Raw genomic sequence first — 17,166 nt, 5'->3', positions numbered from 1 at the left:
TCCATTTCCATTCCTTAGTGTACTCTCGATATATTTATGTCATATTGGAGTTGGTCACATTTACTTATGCATTTATCTCTGCAACTTACAGATATTCCTTGAAGGGTAGGACTTATCACCTTTGCTTTTCGAGATGCTAGCAAAGTTTACTGAATCGAAATAAAAATGAACCAAACTATAGAGGAAAACAGATTGCAGCGTATGAGGGTATTTTGGAGGGTTATAAATGTTCGGAAATAGTAATTGTTTTTCTTACTTATGCAAATAATACATCATGGTTTACAAAGTGCTTTCACATAAGTTATATTGTTTGATTCTTAAAACAATTCTAGAAGGCAGGGTAAGGCAGAAATGAAGGCTGAGGGAGACCCTAAATGCATAAGAAATTTCTCTGGGAGAAGAAACATTACTAATTTTTTTAAGGGGTGTGTGTGTGTGTGTGTGTGTGTGTTCAAGTAGGTCTTCATAGATCTTCATTTCACAGCTCCAAACTTTAAATAAATTCCTGTTCAGTCAAAATAGCCAATTGATTTCCTTCACCACTACTAAAAAAAAAAAAAAAATCTCCTGCAAAACAAAAACTCTCAATTCTTTACCAAGAATTATCAATAACCTATTCCCTTATTCACTCTTTTCCAAGAAGCAGATCTCGGAAGACAGAACAGCTCATTTAGACTTCTAAAGACAAAGAGAAAACTGTTTCACTCTTACCTTCAGAAGATCCACTGGGCCTGGAATCTCCTGAAAGTTTCCCTGATTTTGGAAGCTGTCCTTTTCCCGGGATGCCAATTCCCTACAGCAGCTTTGGTCAAAGTCTTCAGCACACAGGTGTGGAATATCACGAAGATTTCTGAAAAGGAAAAAAACAGAACAGTGTAAACCGTTTTGGGTTAGCTAATTCTATTAAGCTGAGATTTCGTTCAACTATCCTACTGAAACTGACAAGGGGAACTTAATACGTATTCAAGTCCATGATGAATTTTAACCAAGCCTTACTGTAGTTACAGACATCAATGTCTAAGAAACTTTAGGTAATTTCATTGCAACAGGTAATGAAAAAAGGTAACACAATTCCAGTTACATTTTGGTACAGGATAGTAGTCTGAATGACCCCTAAATAGAAACAACTGCGCACACAAATCAAAGAGGGCAAAAAGGCACTTGATCTTATTTTACTCGAATACTTCATGTGCTTCACAATCACAGCAACAAACAGGCCGCAGCTGGGGAGAATCTAATACAGATTGAAAAGAACAAAAATGAAGAACGAAGTATTTGACCAAGGCTGACGATCTCAGTGAGGAGCGCAGCTATGCAATTACATTTCAGAGGTTGCTTTGAAGGTGCTGAGAAAAGAAAGCATCTGAGAATGAAGGTTTCAGAACACACCATCGTAAGAAAACAAGCAAAAGGTTAAGGTAGAAGAGCACAGAATGAAACTTTAATTAAACGGAAGCCAACTAATAGTGTTTGAATAGTGTGTTTATTTAATACCTCACTTTTATGAGAAAGAGTGAAAAAAAATCACAGAAAAAAATTGTTCAGAAGACCTCTTTTAAACCAGAACTTGGGGGCGGTATACAGGGAGAAACGAGGAAAGCAGGAAGTCTAGACCTGCCTTTCCCATTCATAGTCTGACCTCAGGCTTGCTAAGTGCTTCTCAACCTTGTGGGCACCTTTGCACCACCAGGAGAGCTTTTTAAAAAATATCAGTGGGGCTTCCCTGGTGGCGCAGTGGTTGAGAGTCTGCCTGCCAATGCAGGGGACACGGGTTTGTGCCACGGTCCCGGAAGATCCCACATGCCGCGGAGCGGCTGGGCCCGTGAGCCATGGCCACTGAGCCTGCACATCCGAAGCCTGTGCTCCACAACGGGAGCAGCCACAACAGTGAGAGGCCCAAATCAGTGACTCGGCCCCATGCAGCCAAAGAAATCCCTGACCAATTATATCAGAAGATCAGGTAAGATGGAACCGAAGCACAGGAATTTTTTTCAAAGGAGAGAAAGTCAGAGACATTCTTTGATGACTCATTCAGAGCTAAGAGTTCTGTCTTCTCTACACAATTTGAACCTGATCACTCAATTTGTTTTTAAAACAAATACGGTTTAAATTAATAGTATCCAAAATTTTCAAACCCTAAAAAATTAAACAGTTCCCCCTTTCGAATTATAGTTTTCTCCAGATATATGCCCAGGAGTGGGATTGCTGGATCATACGGTAACTCTATTTTTAGTTTTTTGAGGAATCTCCATACTGTTTTCCATAGGGCTCCCTTTTCTCCATACCCTCTCCAGCATTTATTTGCAGACTTTTTAATGATGGCCATGCTGACCAGTGTGAGGTGATACCTCACTGCAGTTTTGACTTGCATTTCTCTAATAATTAGCAAAGTTGAGCATTTTTTCATGTGCCCGTTAAGACCTGGAAGCAACCTAAGTGTCCACTGATAGATGAATGGATAAAGAAGATGTGGTACAGATAGATAAATACATAGATAGGTAGGTAGACACACAATGGAATATTACTCAGCCATTAAAAAATGAAATAATGCTATTTGCAACAACATGGATGGACCTAGAGATTATCATATTAAAATGTGAACTAAGCTGAAGACAAATATCATATATCGCTTCTATGTGGAATCTAAAAATAGCGTACAAATGAACTTACCTACAAAACAGAAATAGAAAACAAACTTATGGTTACCAGGGGGTAAGGGCGGGAAGGATAAATTGGGCGATTGGGATGGACATATACACACTACTACGTATAAAATAGATAAGTAATAAAGACCTACTGTATAGCACAGGGAACTCTACTCAATACTCTGTAATGACCTATATGGGAAAAGAATCCAAAAAAGAGTGGATCTATGTATGTGTATAACTGATTCACTTTGCTGTGCACCTGAAACTAACACGACACTGTAAATCAACTATACTCCAATAAAACATTTTTTTAAAAAGATAAATACATAAATAAATGAATAGTTCCCCAATTTTCGAGAGGAGGGAACTAGGGCTCTGAGAGATATACTGACTTCGGCAAGGTCCAAGGGAAGCAGCAACACGAGGATGGAATCAAGTTTCCAGGGAGGATAAACGCAGACCCTGAGCTGGGGCCCGACCCTATTTCGGGCTGGGCTGGGTATGACAGGACCACATGGGGCCACACTGTTGACGAGGGCCTGATGCTACTGACTTGCTAGGCACAGGAGAGCATAACCTCAGGGTTCCCACCCCTTATGGACTAATGAAGATAAAAATAATCCTAGGAGCTAAATTACTGAGCACTTTGTATGACCCTACATGGTGCTAAGTGCTTTAATCCTCACAAGAACTCTCTGATCTAAGTACGATTATTATCCCCAATTTATAAATGAGGAAACTGAAGCTGAGAGTGCTTTGTCTTCTCTCCAAAATGGTGGAACTGGAATTGTAACAAAGCTGTTCTCTCCCCCAACCACGTACTGCCTCCAGGGAATGCAGTAAACAGGCAGCTGGAAGCAAGGCTACTGTGCCCTGTATCTGCCCTATCTTCTCTTTGTCACAAGGCATTCTCACACTAGAAAATGGAAACAGAAGCACCCTGGAGTCTTCTCAGTGCTTTCAGATTTTCTCCGATTAAATAACTAGTTTCTGTTGTTTGGGAAAGGATGAACATTGTACGGAATGATTTTTCTTCTCCCTACACACACACACACACACACACACACACACACACACACACACACACACACACACACACACACACACACACTCTCTCTCTCTCTCTCTCTCTCTCTCTCTCTCTCTCTCTCTCTCTCTCTCTCTCTCTCTCTCTCTCTGTCTCTCCCAAATTAGTAGAAGCTGAATGGTGAGATTTAATGCCACTATTTTGGGGACTTCAGCTCAGACAACTGTCAGAAGAGTCACCACTGAAATCCGTCCTAAATGATTCAGTCCATCATGACATGTGAATTTAAAAGCTTAACTGAAATCTCTGGAACATCATTTACAATTCCTTAGGAAAAAAATGTATGAAACATTCTTATACTCATCTTCAAAATCTCAGAGAAGTATCTTTGTTGCAGTTTGCTGGCCCAGTACATTTACATTATGTAAATGATTTCCTTGCTTTAAACAGCACCGTTATTGGCTATAATAAAATCTAATTTACGAATATTCCACATATTAAACATGTTTTATTTAAGAGGCTAATGCAAAAGCATTACTGCTTCTGACACCTTCGGCAGATCCTAATTACACTGTGGCAAAATCATCTTCATAGCTCAGTTAAAAAATAACGTGAAAAGTTGGTTTTCACTATACACTTCTGGGAAGAAATAAAAGAGTGACAATAAAAATGAAAACACAATTTTGAGAATTGGAAGGGGCCTGGAAGGTATATCCAACCATCTATCTGCCTACGGCCTATTCCATTTTCAGGGAACTCTGTATGGAGTCGAATCTCTTCCTCTGTAGCTTTCACTCCTCGGTCCCAGGTCTGGCCCTTGGACAGATCCAGATTCACGTCCTAGTGTAAACTTCCCCAACCTCAGCTCATCACTGTTCAGAAAAGCAGGGATCACCTGCTGTTTTAGCAGAGGTGGCCACTGATAGGACCAGGGGTAAGGACCTGCCTCAAGGGCATCCACAGAGGCTGGTGGATGACAGATGAGGTCGCTTTGCGCCAAGGTCTCTGCCCTAGAAAAGAGAAGATAATCAAATTAACTCGCTCTGGGATCTGGAGTGGATATTGGGAGTCAGAAGAGAACCTATTGAATACGCAAAGGTGAGCAGAAAGGCCAGTAGAGAGACGACAAGAGACAAGACTCATTCCCTGCAGTAGCCTCCAACCCTGATAACTTCCCACTTCCCATATCCAGACAGACATCGGTCCCTCCTCTTAAAGGTGCCCTGTTCTCTGCAGCCCCAAATGCCCAATACTTATGGACTAATACTGGGGTGCCTCATTTACCAGCCATTCTTATAGCTGCATATCAGGTTGACAATATCTCCATTATTTTTTGTAGGTATTTTTGTTAGAACCAAGAGAAGCCTTTACTTGCACCCCATTAATATTTCACCTTTTCTTCTTACACTGGAGGGGTTTTTTGTTTGTTTGTTTTTACTTTTTTGGCCATGCCACACGGGATGTGGGAACTTAGTTCACCAACCAGGGATTGAACCCGCACCCCCTGCATTGGGAGCACAGAGTCTTACCCACTGGATCATCAGAGAAGTCCCCTATGTCATCTTTTTAGAATGGAGTTCATCATTACAACTTGCCAAAAACATCTGACGTCTCAATTCTGCCCTTCCAAAATACGTTACGGCTTTCACCTCCGTGTCATCCACAGATGAGACCAGCATGCCATTTAGAATGATGATCATGCTATGACACGATACGGAATTGGACACTATTTCACAGAGCCCACGGTGGTATAAAAAACAGTGAAAACCAAACTGTTAATAAATTAAAATGAATTTATTTTAGTCTCGAGGTCACTCTTTAAAATTAATAATTACCAATTCTCCAAACTGACTGCAAATCATCCTGAAGATATAAATAGTTACATAAACTGACACGACCAAGCTGTTCATTTTGCTGGATAAAGGTTTTAACATGTACTTGGTAGAGACTGCAAAACCCAGAAGAATTAGGCTTTAGCATCATTGGGGAAAATTAGGCCACACTTGAGATAATTGGCAACTTGAACTTTGTGGTTATAGAGTAATTACCCGTGCAGCAGACCAAGAAGTTATATTTGAGAAACATACTGTGAAAACAGAGCCAAGCTTGCCTCATCCTTCCCTGAGGCAATCATGAAAATCAGCAGAAGCTGTCATTTTAGGTATCTGGTATACCCCTGTCAAAGTGAAATTGTTCTCCAAAGATCTCAACTGCTTTGTCTAACTTTGCTTTCAGTAAGTCACATGGGATTTCTCTTTACAGTAAAAAAAATCCCACACACATCTGGGCACCTAATTTACTACAAAGGAGGCAAGAACATACAATGGAGAAAAGATAGCCTCTTCAATAAGTGGTGCTGGGAAAACTGGACAACTACATGTAAAGGAATGAAATTAGAACACTCCCTAACACCACACACAAAAATAAACTCAAAATGGATTAAAGACCTAAATGCAAGGCCAGACACTATAAAACTCTTAGAGGAAAACATAGGCAGAACACTCTATGACATAAACCACAGAAAGATCTTTTTTGACCCACCTCCTAGAGTAATGGAAATAAAAACAAAAATAAACAAATGGGGGCTTCCCTGGTGGCGCAGTGGTTGAGAGTCCGCCTGCCGATGCAGGGGACGCGGGTTCGTGCCCTGGTCTGAGAGGATCCCACATGCCACAGAGCGGCTAGGGCCGTGAGCCATGGCCGCTGAGCCTGCGCGTCCGGAGCCTGTGCTCCACAACGGGAGAAGCCACAGCAGTGAGAGGTCCACGTACAGCAAAAAAAAAAAAAGACAGAGACATGTACCACAATGTTCAGTGTAGTACTATTTACAATAGCCAGGACATGGAACCAACCTAAATGTCCATCAACATATGAATGGATAAAGAAGATACGGTATGTGTATACAATGGAATAGTACTCAGCCATAAAAAGAAACGAAATTGAGTTATTTGTAGTGAGGTGGATGGACCTAGAGTCTGTCATACAGAGTGAAGTCAGTCAGAAAGAGAAAAACAAATACCATATGCTAACACATATATATGGAATCTAAAAAAAAAAAAAATGGTCATGAATAACCTAGGGGTAAGACAGGAATAAAGACATAGACCTACTAGAGAACGGACTTGAGGATATGGGGAGGGGAAGGGTAAGCTGGGACAAAGTGAGGGAGTGGCATGGACATATATACACTACCAAACGTAAGACAGATAGCTAGTGGGAAGCAGCAGCATAGCACAGGGAGATCAGTTCAGTGCTTTGCGATGACCTAGAGGGCTGGGATAGGGAGGGTGGGAGGGAGGCTCAAGAGGGAGGGGACATGGGGACATGTGTATGCATATGGCTGATCCACTCTGTTGTACAACAGAAACTAACACAGTACTGTGAATCAATTATACTCCAATAAAGAGATCCATTTAAAAAAAATCTCACATTAAAGGGCTTTTAAAGTTCTTGTGTCGGCTTTCCTTAGTTTTTTCTGTCTCCACCATGACTGTCAGGCTTTCAAGCTGTAGTTTCTCATGGTGGTCAGCATGCCTGCCTAGAGCAATCAAACCCATCCTCATGGCTCCAATTGGATACTTCTGGTCTTCCCAGGGCCAACTCTGCATAAAGGAACACTAGAAAGCTTCATGGGGAGGGCCTGATGGACCCGTCTTAAAGAAAGCATGAGTGTATGTGTACATTTCATGTCATCTCTGTTGACCATGCAGAGGCCCTCTTGGTGTGCTGCTTTTTTTTCTCAGATGTGTTAAATTGTTAAACTGTTCACTTGACAATCACTGTCAAGGTCCACCAGGGGCCAGGTACAGCCCTGGGAGCCACAAGAAACACAAAGGTGACTTGAGACTAGACAGCTTCTGCTCAAGGACAGAGATGAGAGGCCATAATACCACCTTGGGTTGTATGGCACTCGGTGGTTTATTTTCCACAGAAGTAATCTCGCTTAATACAGAAAAATAAGTATGCTGCCTGACATTTTACAGATAAAAATAAACTAAGAGCAGGTGACTTCTCAGTGATTCATCCCAGCCAGTAAGCGGCAAAGCCAGGACTCCAGAAGCAAGCTGTGTGATTCTGAGTCGCGTTACTTCCACCAACTCACAGGTGCAATCATGGCTTACGCAGATAAAATGACTACGTAAGCAACATATATTGCATGCTTATTCCACACTGGGTATGTCTGTAACTGGCTGGTAAATATTTGATCTTCATAATAACTTTACGAGGTGGGCAATCTTGTTCTCCCCAGAGGGGAAAACTAGGCACAGAAAGTGGAGTCATGGCCCGAGTCTGCAGGGCCAGTCGGTGACAGAAAGTGATAAACACCAGAACGGTGCCACCCAGAAGAAGTGTGGAGAAAGTCATTGGATCTGTTGCTAGGAAGGATGCTAAGAAAGTTCTGGAACGTTTTCTAGCATTTCCAGAACAGTGAGACTTTTCTTCTCTTGTAAATCCTGTGAGAAGACACTGGCATCAGAGATGAGAAAAAGATGGCAAATCCAAGAAAAGAAGTGTGATGCTCCCCCCTCCCTCCACCACGGCTATGGTCGTGCGAGGGATCTGCGGGCGCAGACAGCTTCTAGCACGTGAATACCATCTGCTTCTTGAATACTCGCTGTGTATATTTTCTGTTATTTCAGATTCTTTGGACAGATCACACCGCTTGAGCAAAGCAGGAAGAAGAGACCCTTGGCATTCGTGACCTTCTGTTTGTGCTTGGTGACTTTACAGTGACTGCCTGGGAGGCTCGTGCTCTGACAGTTTGCTGGGACACCAGTTTGCATCACACAAAGTTGCCGCGGCTCGGCACTCACACCTCAGTGGGAACCACCGTGCTCAGGTAGGAAAGGAGGGAGCCAGTAAGAAAGAAGCCAGTAAGAAAGAAGTGCTTCAGCCTTCTTTTGACATGTGAGTGACTTCTGACATGTGAGTGCGGGCCAGATGTGGGCTAAGGGCCTCCCAGACAGTACTTCTCTTAAGCCTATAAATAATCCCATAAGGTGGCCGTTGTCATAGCAACTTTCTACATGGGCATATTGAGGCCCAGAGAAGACCAGTAATGCACCCCAAAGTCAGAGAGTTTGTCTATGTCAAATATGGGATTGCACCCGGACTGTGTGACTCTGTGCAGTGGCATGCCTCTTCTATTTCTGCTGAAGTTATTAAACAAGCAAACAAATAAACAAAAGCTTTGTGAGGAGGGGAAGACACTAGGTGAGAGAGTAAACTAGTTAATGTTGGAGAGGTAGTTCACTTTAGATGTGAGATTTATGCAAAAAAGAAACCACAGGGCACTTGGGGGAAATTCTTCCACAGAAAAAGCCAGGAGCCTCTACAAACATTTCTATACTGTTGAATTTATTTATTTTTAAAAATTTATTTACTTATTTATTTTTGGCTGCGTTGGGTCTTCGTTGCTGCTCGCGGGCTTTCTCTAGTTGCGGTGAGCGGGGGCTGCTCTTCATTGTGGTGCGTGGGCTTCTCATTGTGGTGGTTTCTCTTGTGGAGCACAGGCTCTAGGCGCGCAGGCTTCAATAGTTGTAGCACGTGGGCTCAGTAGTTGTGGCTCACAAGCTCTAAGCGCAGGCTCAGTAGTTGTGGAGCATGGGCTTAGTTGCTCTGCGGCATGTGGTATCTTCCCGGACCAGGGCTCAAACCCATGTCCCCTACATTGGCAGGTGTATTCTTAACCACTGTGCCACCAGGGAAGTCCCTTGGATTTATTTTTTTAATTTATTTTATTGAAGTATAGTTGATTTACAGTGTTGTGTTAGTTTCTGGTGTACAGAGAAGTAATTCAGTTATACATATACATATATATTCTTTTCCATTATGGTTTATCACAGGATAATGAATATAGTTCCCTGTGCTATACAGTAGGACCTTGTTGTCTATCCATTCCATATATAATAGTTTGCATCTGCTAACACCAAACTCCCACTCCGTCCCTCCTCCACCTCCCCTCCCCCTTGGCAACCACAAGTCTGTTCTCTATGTCTGTGAATCTGTTTGTTTCATAGACAAGCTCATTTGCGTCATATTTTAGATTCCACATATAAATCATATACTATGATATTTGTCTTGCTCTTTCTGACTTACTTCACTTAGTATGATCATCTCTAGGTTCATCCATGCTGCTGCAAATGGCATTATTTCATTCTTTTTCATGGCTGAGTAGTATTCCATTGTATGTATGTACCACATCTTTATCCATTTAGTTGTCGATGGACATTTAGGTCACTTCCATGTCTTAGATATTGTAAATACTGCTGCTATGAACATAGGGGTGCATGTATCTTTTTGAATTAGAGTTTTGTCCATTTCTGCCCAGGAGTGGGATTGCTGGATCATATGGCAACTCTACTTTTACTTTTTTGAGGAACCTCCAAACTGTTTTCCACGGTGGCTGCACCAATTTACATTCCCACCAACAGTGTAGGAAGGTTCCCTTTTCTCCACACCCTCTCCAGCATTTATTGTTTGTGAACATTTTAATGATGGCCATTCTGACTGATGTGAGGTGATATTTCATTGTAGTCTTGATCTGCATTTCTCTAATAATTAGTGATGTTGAGCATCTTTTCATGTGCCTATTGGCCATCTGTATGTCTTCTTTGGAGAAATGTCTATTTAGGTCTTCTGCCCATTTTTTGATTGAGTTGTTTGGTTTTTCCTTATTGAGTTGTATGAGCTGTTTGTCTACACTCTTTTTTAAAAAAAAGGGCTTCCCTGGTGGCGTAGTGGTTGAGAGTCTGCCTGCCGATGCAGGGGACATGGGTTTGTGCCCCGGTCTGGCAGGATCCCACATGCCGCGGAACGGCTGGGCCCATGAGCTATGGCCGCTGAGCCTGCACGTCTGGAGCCTGTGCTCCACAATGGGAGAGGCCACAACAGTGAGAGGCCCACGTACTGCAAAAAAAAAAAAAAAATTAAAAAAAAATTTATTGAAGTATACTCTTCAAATTAGAGATGCCCAGAAGTCTCAGAAATCAGTCCCCATAGGGCCTGCCGTGCTCCTAGGAATTCAGAGGTGGAGGGAGGACCGTGTCAAAGGCAGGAATATACCTGGTACAGTGCTGGGGATGTGTGTGGCCTACAGGAATACTGTGAAGGGCAGGTCAAGTGCCTGGGGCGTCCAGAGGAAGAAAAATGTTCTCCTGGCTGGGATCAGGCAGTAAATACTGACAACCTCATTGAGAAGCTGGCAGTGAAAGAGAGGGAGGAACAGAATGGTACCTCTAGGGAGCAGCAGAGATGAGAAGTGGGTTTTGGCCAGAGGAGATTTGAGGTCATTTATAGGCTGAGGAGAAATGTAATTAGGAGAAACTGAGAGAGAATGAAGCTGCAAGTGGCAAAAGCAGTGGACAGTGCCAAGGCCAAGGGCAGCGCGCAGGGACACGCACTGGGAGGCGGGGACTTGCTATCACACTGCAGCCACTTTACCTCCATCTAAGTGGTGGGTGCACTCATTTCATGTCTCCTCCCTTGTTGGAGAGAACACTCCTCAGGCTGAAGCACCTCGGGAAATGAATTTTCTAGAACCAATGGGACAAGCCCATATGCAGAAACCTGCTAATTTGCATACCGCCCCGCCCTCTTGCTAAACAATAGTTGGAGTCAGTCGAAATGAAAGGAAATGCCCACACGCCTCAACAGTAATACACATGTTTTGCAACCTTGAACTTGAATTTAATAGATCAAACAAATCTGCTTGGGTGACTGTGAGATGCAACTGAACTCGTTCCAACTTGACCAGGGCTTTATTTATTTTGCTTAACGCCAGTCATTTATGCAAATCGCTTAACAAACATGGAGTGAGTGCCCGCCTACGTGGGAACGCACCCCACTTCCAAGCTGGGACGCTAACGGTGTTTATTTTTGCCCCTCATTTTGACTGGATTGTTTTAGACAGGGTTTTATTTTATTTGGGGGGAACTTCTGCAGGTGCTTTTAATAATATGTTTTTCTAATTAAAAGTGTCTTTTCATTTTCCAAAATATGAAAAGTTTTAAAATATTAAAACCAAATGTTATCTTCCACCCCAGAAATAAAAAAGTGGCAATGTTTTGGTGTATGTCTTCCAAGTGTTTTATTTTTCCTAATGCATGTGTGCGTGCATACACATTTTTCAAATTAGAAGTGGAATCATACAGGACGCACTGATTTAGTAACCTGTTCTAACTTAATAATACAAAATGAACATATTCTACAAAATCATTTAATGTCTGCATGATATTCTAGCATATAAAGAAATCATTTTCATTTAACGTATTTCCAAATATTGGCCATTACTGCTCTTCCATTTGGTTGACTTTTTTATATCGTTTTCTAAAGAGATACTATTTTACCAGCACTGGCTGAAAAACAATCCGTAAAACTCTTACCGTTGATATGTGAGGCATTATTAAAAGTTCCATTTCCTTCAACAGGATTTGTGATCAACTGAACTGAGAGGGTTTCAGGTTGGGTGTGGGCTCAGAGAAGCAGCAGCCCACGTTCCCACCCGGCTCCCACTGTCCCCATCACAGCCCTGCTCTGGCCAGATTTTCGATACACCTGCAGTTTGGCAATGGGTGGTCTGCTCAATTACATATGATCAGAGGCACTGGCTGACTCTTAGGTTATTATTAAAAGCTTGACTTTTCCAATGAACATATCAGAGCAGGAAAGGCGGACACATCGGTCCCCAATCCCTGACTATGTGTGGAGACAGTCCTTCGTGGGATGGAAAGAAATTTTAGGGGAAACACTGTTAATCTGACATAAAAATGATAATGTTTCTTCTTGTCTTCACATGTCAGATTAGGCCTCAAAAAGAGACATATTATGTCTCAAAAGAAACAAAGGGCTAGGTTGTGAACTTATAACTATTTTCATTGGTATTACTATTATTAAATATTAGACGAGAACAGCTATAACAGCTCACGATTCTGAGTCTCATCTGTAGTAGTTCTCCACCCCCCTGGCACTTAGGAATCCACAGATGATGTGTTCACTACCGTGACTGTGGCTATGGTTTCACACATATGTTAAAACTGATCAGATCGTTCATTGTAAATATGTGCAGTTTGTTGTAGGTGAATTGGACCTCGATAAAGCTGTTAAAAAATTAGGACCCCAGGTACCCCAAACTCACCCCTGAGATGCTGATTTAACTGGTCTTGAGCAGTTCTCCTAATGTGAAGCCAAAAAATCATTGATCTAATATAAAACGAATCTTCCCAGAGCTAATAAGATGCTAAATTGATATAACTGACATGAAATGGCAAGAGAATTTTTTTTTTTTTTTTTTTTTTGCAGTACACGGGCCTCTCACTGTTGTGGCCTCTCCCGTTGCAGAGCACAGGCTCCGGACGCGCAGGCTCAGCGGCCATGGCTCACAGGCCCAGCCGCTCCGCGGCATGTGGGATCTTCCCGGACCGGGGCACGAACCCGTGTCCCCCGCATCAGCAGGCGGACTCTCAACCACTGCGCCACCAGGGAAGCCCAAGAGAATACTTTTAAAGAAATGATTCTATCATCTTCAAGTACAAGACTATATATCTGCTTTTTTCAAAGTGTTACCCAGCTAAGAAATTTAGCCTTGCTTTAAGACTTTGTAATAATTAATTAATCAAATTTTAAAGAGCCTACTGCGTACTAGGGACTATTCTAGGCAGATCACAGATCATGTAGAACTGATATTGTTAAGAGGCCAACATTCTTTTAGGTGGATTTAAACTAGATTAAATCCACAAACTAGTTGAAACATTGATTTATCTAGGAAAAACTAAATACACAAGACGTCAAAATGAACCTGTTATGGCCCCAAAGGTCGATCACGGATTCTCTATGACAGCAGTTCAAATCCAGGAGGCTTTGCTCTATTTGCCAAGCCACTGAGCTGGGCACAGGCTTTTTAGCAAGAATGTGGGAAAAGCTGTCCCAGAAAATTGGAAGCTTCCTGCCAGAGGGCACCACCATCCCCTCCGGACAGCAGAGGCTCCATGCCAGGTTCCATCTATAGATCCCAATATAGCTTCACATCCATAATAAAATAGCCAAGCCCTCTTATTATGGAAAATTCATATTCAGTATTCACTCACATATGTCTTTACCCTGTTATTAACGTGAAACTTTGAAGATAATTAGTGTTGGCTCTGAGCGCAGTTTGGAACTGCACCCAGCTGGAAAGGGGCCATGGAGCATAGGGTCTCACTCCTCACCAAGGCTGAGCACGCTCGGAAAGGGATTAGAAGAGAAAGGAATGGAACCAGTCCTCATTCAGAAAGAAACAATCTCCTTCAGCTAACCGGGCTGACTGTGGGTGGTGGTGAAGACAGAGCTGTGGTTGTCACAGGCATGGCCCTTCTCAGTTCCTGGTCACCCCCAGCCTCCATAAGACACAGCAAAATGAAATCAGATAAATGAAGCACCCTGGGTCGGGGAAGGAACGAGAGACGTGGCACGTCCGGGGAGCTGCTTGTGATGAGGCAGGAACACCTGAGCAGCTGAAAAAGGTGGACGAGGGGCAGCAGACGGTCCCAAGAGAACACGACCCCTTTAGTCAGGGAAAGAATGAATGAACGCCAGGCAGGAATTCTAGAACAAGGCTGAGGAGTGTGCAGAGTACCGACAGAAATGTAAACTGGGAAAAGGTATGGGTGCCAGGCTGCTGACTACTATCACCACTTCAGCTGAAAAGAAGCAATACTGACGTTTTTTACTCAGCAGAAATGGATGAAATATTTTATATCCCTTACAGGAAAAAAAGCAAGAGCAGCTTGTAAATTACCATCAATAACCAGCTCGATCGCCTTTCACAGCTCGCTCCCTGCTAACAGCCTGCTACACTCATACTAAAAACTGGGGCTACGGGGCTTCCCTGGTGGCGCAGTGGTTGAGAGTCCGCCTGCCAATGCAGGGGACACGGGTTCGTGCCCCGGTCCGGGAAGATCCCACATGCCGCGGAGTGGCCGGGCCCGTGAGCCACGGCCGCTGAGCCTGCGCGTTCGGAGCCTGTGCTCCGCAACGGGAGAGGCCACAACAGTGAGAGGCCCACGTACCGCAAAAAAACAAAAAACAAACAAACAAAAAAAACTGGGGCTCCTCTTGACACTTCCCCCCCGAAGGTCCCCATCTGTCTGACACCCCCTGTTGGCCTCTGTGCTGAGTCTCTTTAGATCCATGCCTACATCACCCTTCAATTCCCTTTTCACCCCTGACATTTCTCAGGTCACCCCAGACTCCTCCAGGTACCATGCCAGAGGACCAGGTCACTCCATCTTCATCCCAGTGCCCAGCTCAGGGGTCCAGGAACCCAGTTTTATTTTGGGGGGGGTGACATGAAGCCTTAGTCACACCCCCTTCCAATGCTCTGGGTGTTTGAACATCACATTAAGAGGGACCTGTGATGGACCCTCATTACAGTGAGAAATTCAACTTTAACAAAACCTCCCCAGGCAAAAACAAGTCTCACACCCCATAGAAACTGTGAACACAAGGCCATGTTTACTTCAACTTCCTAGATAAATAATAGGCATCGACTTATGGAGGAAATCTGGATTCTAACACGATGCATATCAAAATTTCTAGTTTGCAGTACCAAACTTGAACCCCCCACATTTATATTCTGCTTATTATATCTTTCTTTTTAAAAAGCTATATTTGATTGATTGATTTCCCACTCAATCAAGATAGGTACGTGTCCCACCCTTTGGCTTATTTCTGCCACTATCCTTGGTTGGTTTTTAAATCACAAAATAGAGTCACAGATGTAGAAATCAAACTTACGGTTACCGGAGGGGGAAAGAAAGGAGGGAGGGATAAATTGGGAGATTAGGATTGACATATACACACTACTGTATATAAAATAGATAACTAATAAGCACCTACTGTATAGCACAGGGAACTCTACTCAATACTCTGTAATGGCCTATATGGGAAAAGAATCTAAAAAACGGTGGATATATGCATACGTATAACTGATTCACTTTGCTGTACACCTGAAACTAACATGATATTATAAATCAATTTTACTCCAATAAAATTTTTTTTAAAAAATCATTACAAAAAGCAGAACACTAAGCCATGAAAAACAGGCAGACTCAAGAGAACCTGTTCAGCACATAGATTTCTGACTCACGAAACTCTCAAATCCAGATTCTTATGTTGCATTTTAATCCCACTGCTGCAACTGAGTAGCCCTTGAATTTCAAGTTAGCAAATGTCATTAAAGTATAGATACAAAAACATCAGCCCATGTGTATAAACTAAATAGCCCAGAATCAAATTTTGATCTGTTTCCTTGTAGTATGATTTTTATCATCACACATGTATTTCACCAAATTTCTTAAAAAGAGCAACCCCGTAATAGTGATTTCAGCGTAACTTAATACTCATCATACAGACCCTTAAAACATCACAAGCCATTTCACATGAAGCCTGGAGGATAATTTTGGAGAAGAGATGAAGGTGAAACATGAGAGCGCTCTTTAGTAATCTGACGGGTTTCCAGGAGTAGAGAGGTTGGCAATCCTCACCGCCCACGAAACTCCCAGGGGCACTTGCAGAAATGTGTTGATGCTTGGGCCCCATTCCCAGTGACTTAATTGGTCTAGGGTGGGAACTGGGCTTTGATCAATTTTTGAAGCTCATTCTAATGTATATTACAGTCAAACCTTCCCTGGAGGTAGATGTTACCTCAATAGAAAACTAACAACTTTGTAACAAGCAGAGCTGTCCAAGGAAAGAACAGGTCACCTCATGGGGGACGAGTCTCCCTGTCATAGCAAGTGTGGATGAAGGGGTTACACATCTGAGCCCCTCTCAGGGACAGTGGAGAAAGGGGACCTAAGATCTCTGAAACTGATTTTTTTCTTCTGTACTAGTTCGACCTAGGGTCATTATTTAAGTGAGAGCAAGAAAAGAAAAATGCCTCATTTGCAACACCATCTTTGGAACAAAAACAGTTTGTCTTAAAATCTTTCATATTGTCCACATAAGACTTGTTAATCTGTACAATAATATCAATTGTATTCTGTTTTAGTATTATTTTAAGGAAATTTCCTTCCACACTGAATTATTATATTCTAATTTTTTATACTTTTTTTCCAACTTTCTACTACTTCAGCCTATAAAAGATCTCTTTTTAATAGTTGGCATTTGTTTTGATTCAATTCATAAAAAAGGATTCCTCATCCTAAATGTTCTGTGAAACATCACTGGTACAGAACTATCTGTGGCTTCTTTTTTTTTCCTTTTTCATTCTTAAGCATTAACATGAAAATTTCCTCTGACCCCTTCTGAGAGATGAACTTTGGTTCTTATTTTACTTGTTTATTTTAAAAAATTTTATTTTTGGCTGCGTTGGGTCTTCGTTGCTATATGCGGGCTTTCTCTAGTTGCGGTGCACGGGCTTCTCATTGCGGTGGCTTCTCTTGTTTTGGAGCACCGGCTCTAGGTGCGTAGGCTTCAGTAGTTGTGTCTCGTGGGCTCTAGAGCACAGGCTCG

General features: G+C 42.5%; 1 protein-coding gene across 10 annotated transcripts in view; it reads right to left on the bottom strand.

Moving 5' to 3' along the window:
- The window catches only part of NRCAM (neuronal cell adhesion molecule), a 318,457-nt gene that overhangs the window by 249,294 nt on the left and 51,997 nt on the right, over positions 1-17,166 (bottom strand). For all 10 annotated transcript variants that reach the window (XM_079931528.1, XM_079931531.1, XM_079931525.1 and 7 more), the window contains exon 2: positions 712-850. The gene's annotated coding sequence lies outside the window, so the exon portion shown is untranslated. The remainder of the gene's footprint in view (positions 1-711; positions 851-17,166) is intronic.

This window comes from Stenella coeruleoalba, assembly GCF_951394435.1.
Source record: "Stenella coeruleoalba genome assembly, chromosome: 9".
Classification (NCBI taxonomy): Eukaryota; Metazoa; Chordata; class Mammalia; order Artiodactyla; family Delphinidae; genus Stenella; species Stenella coeruleoalba.
The sequence above is the reverse complement of the archived record's forward strand: the minus strand, read 5'-3'. Positions and strand labels throughout refer to the sequence as shown.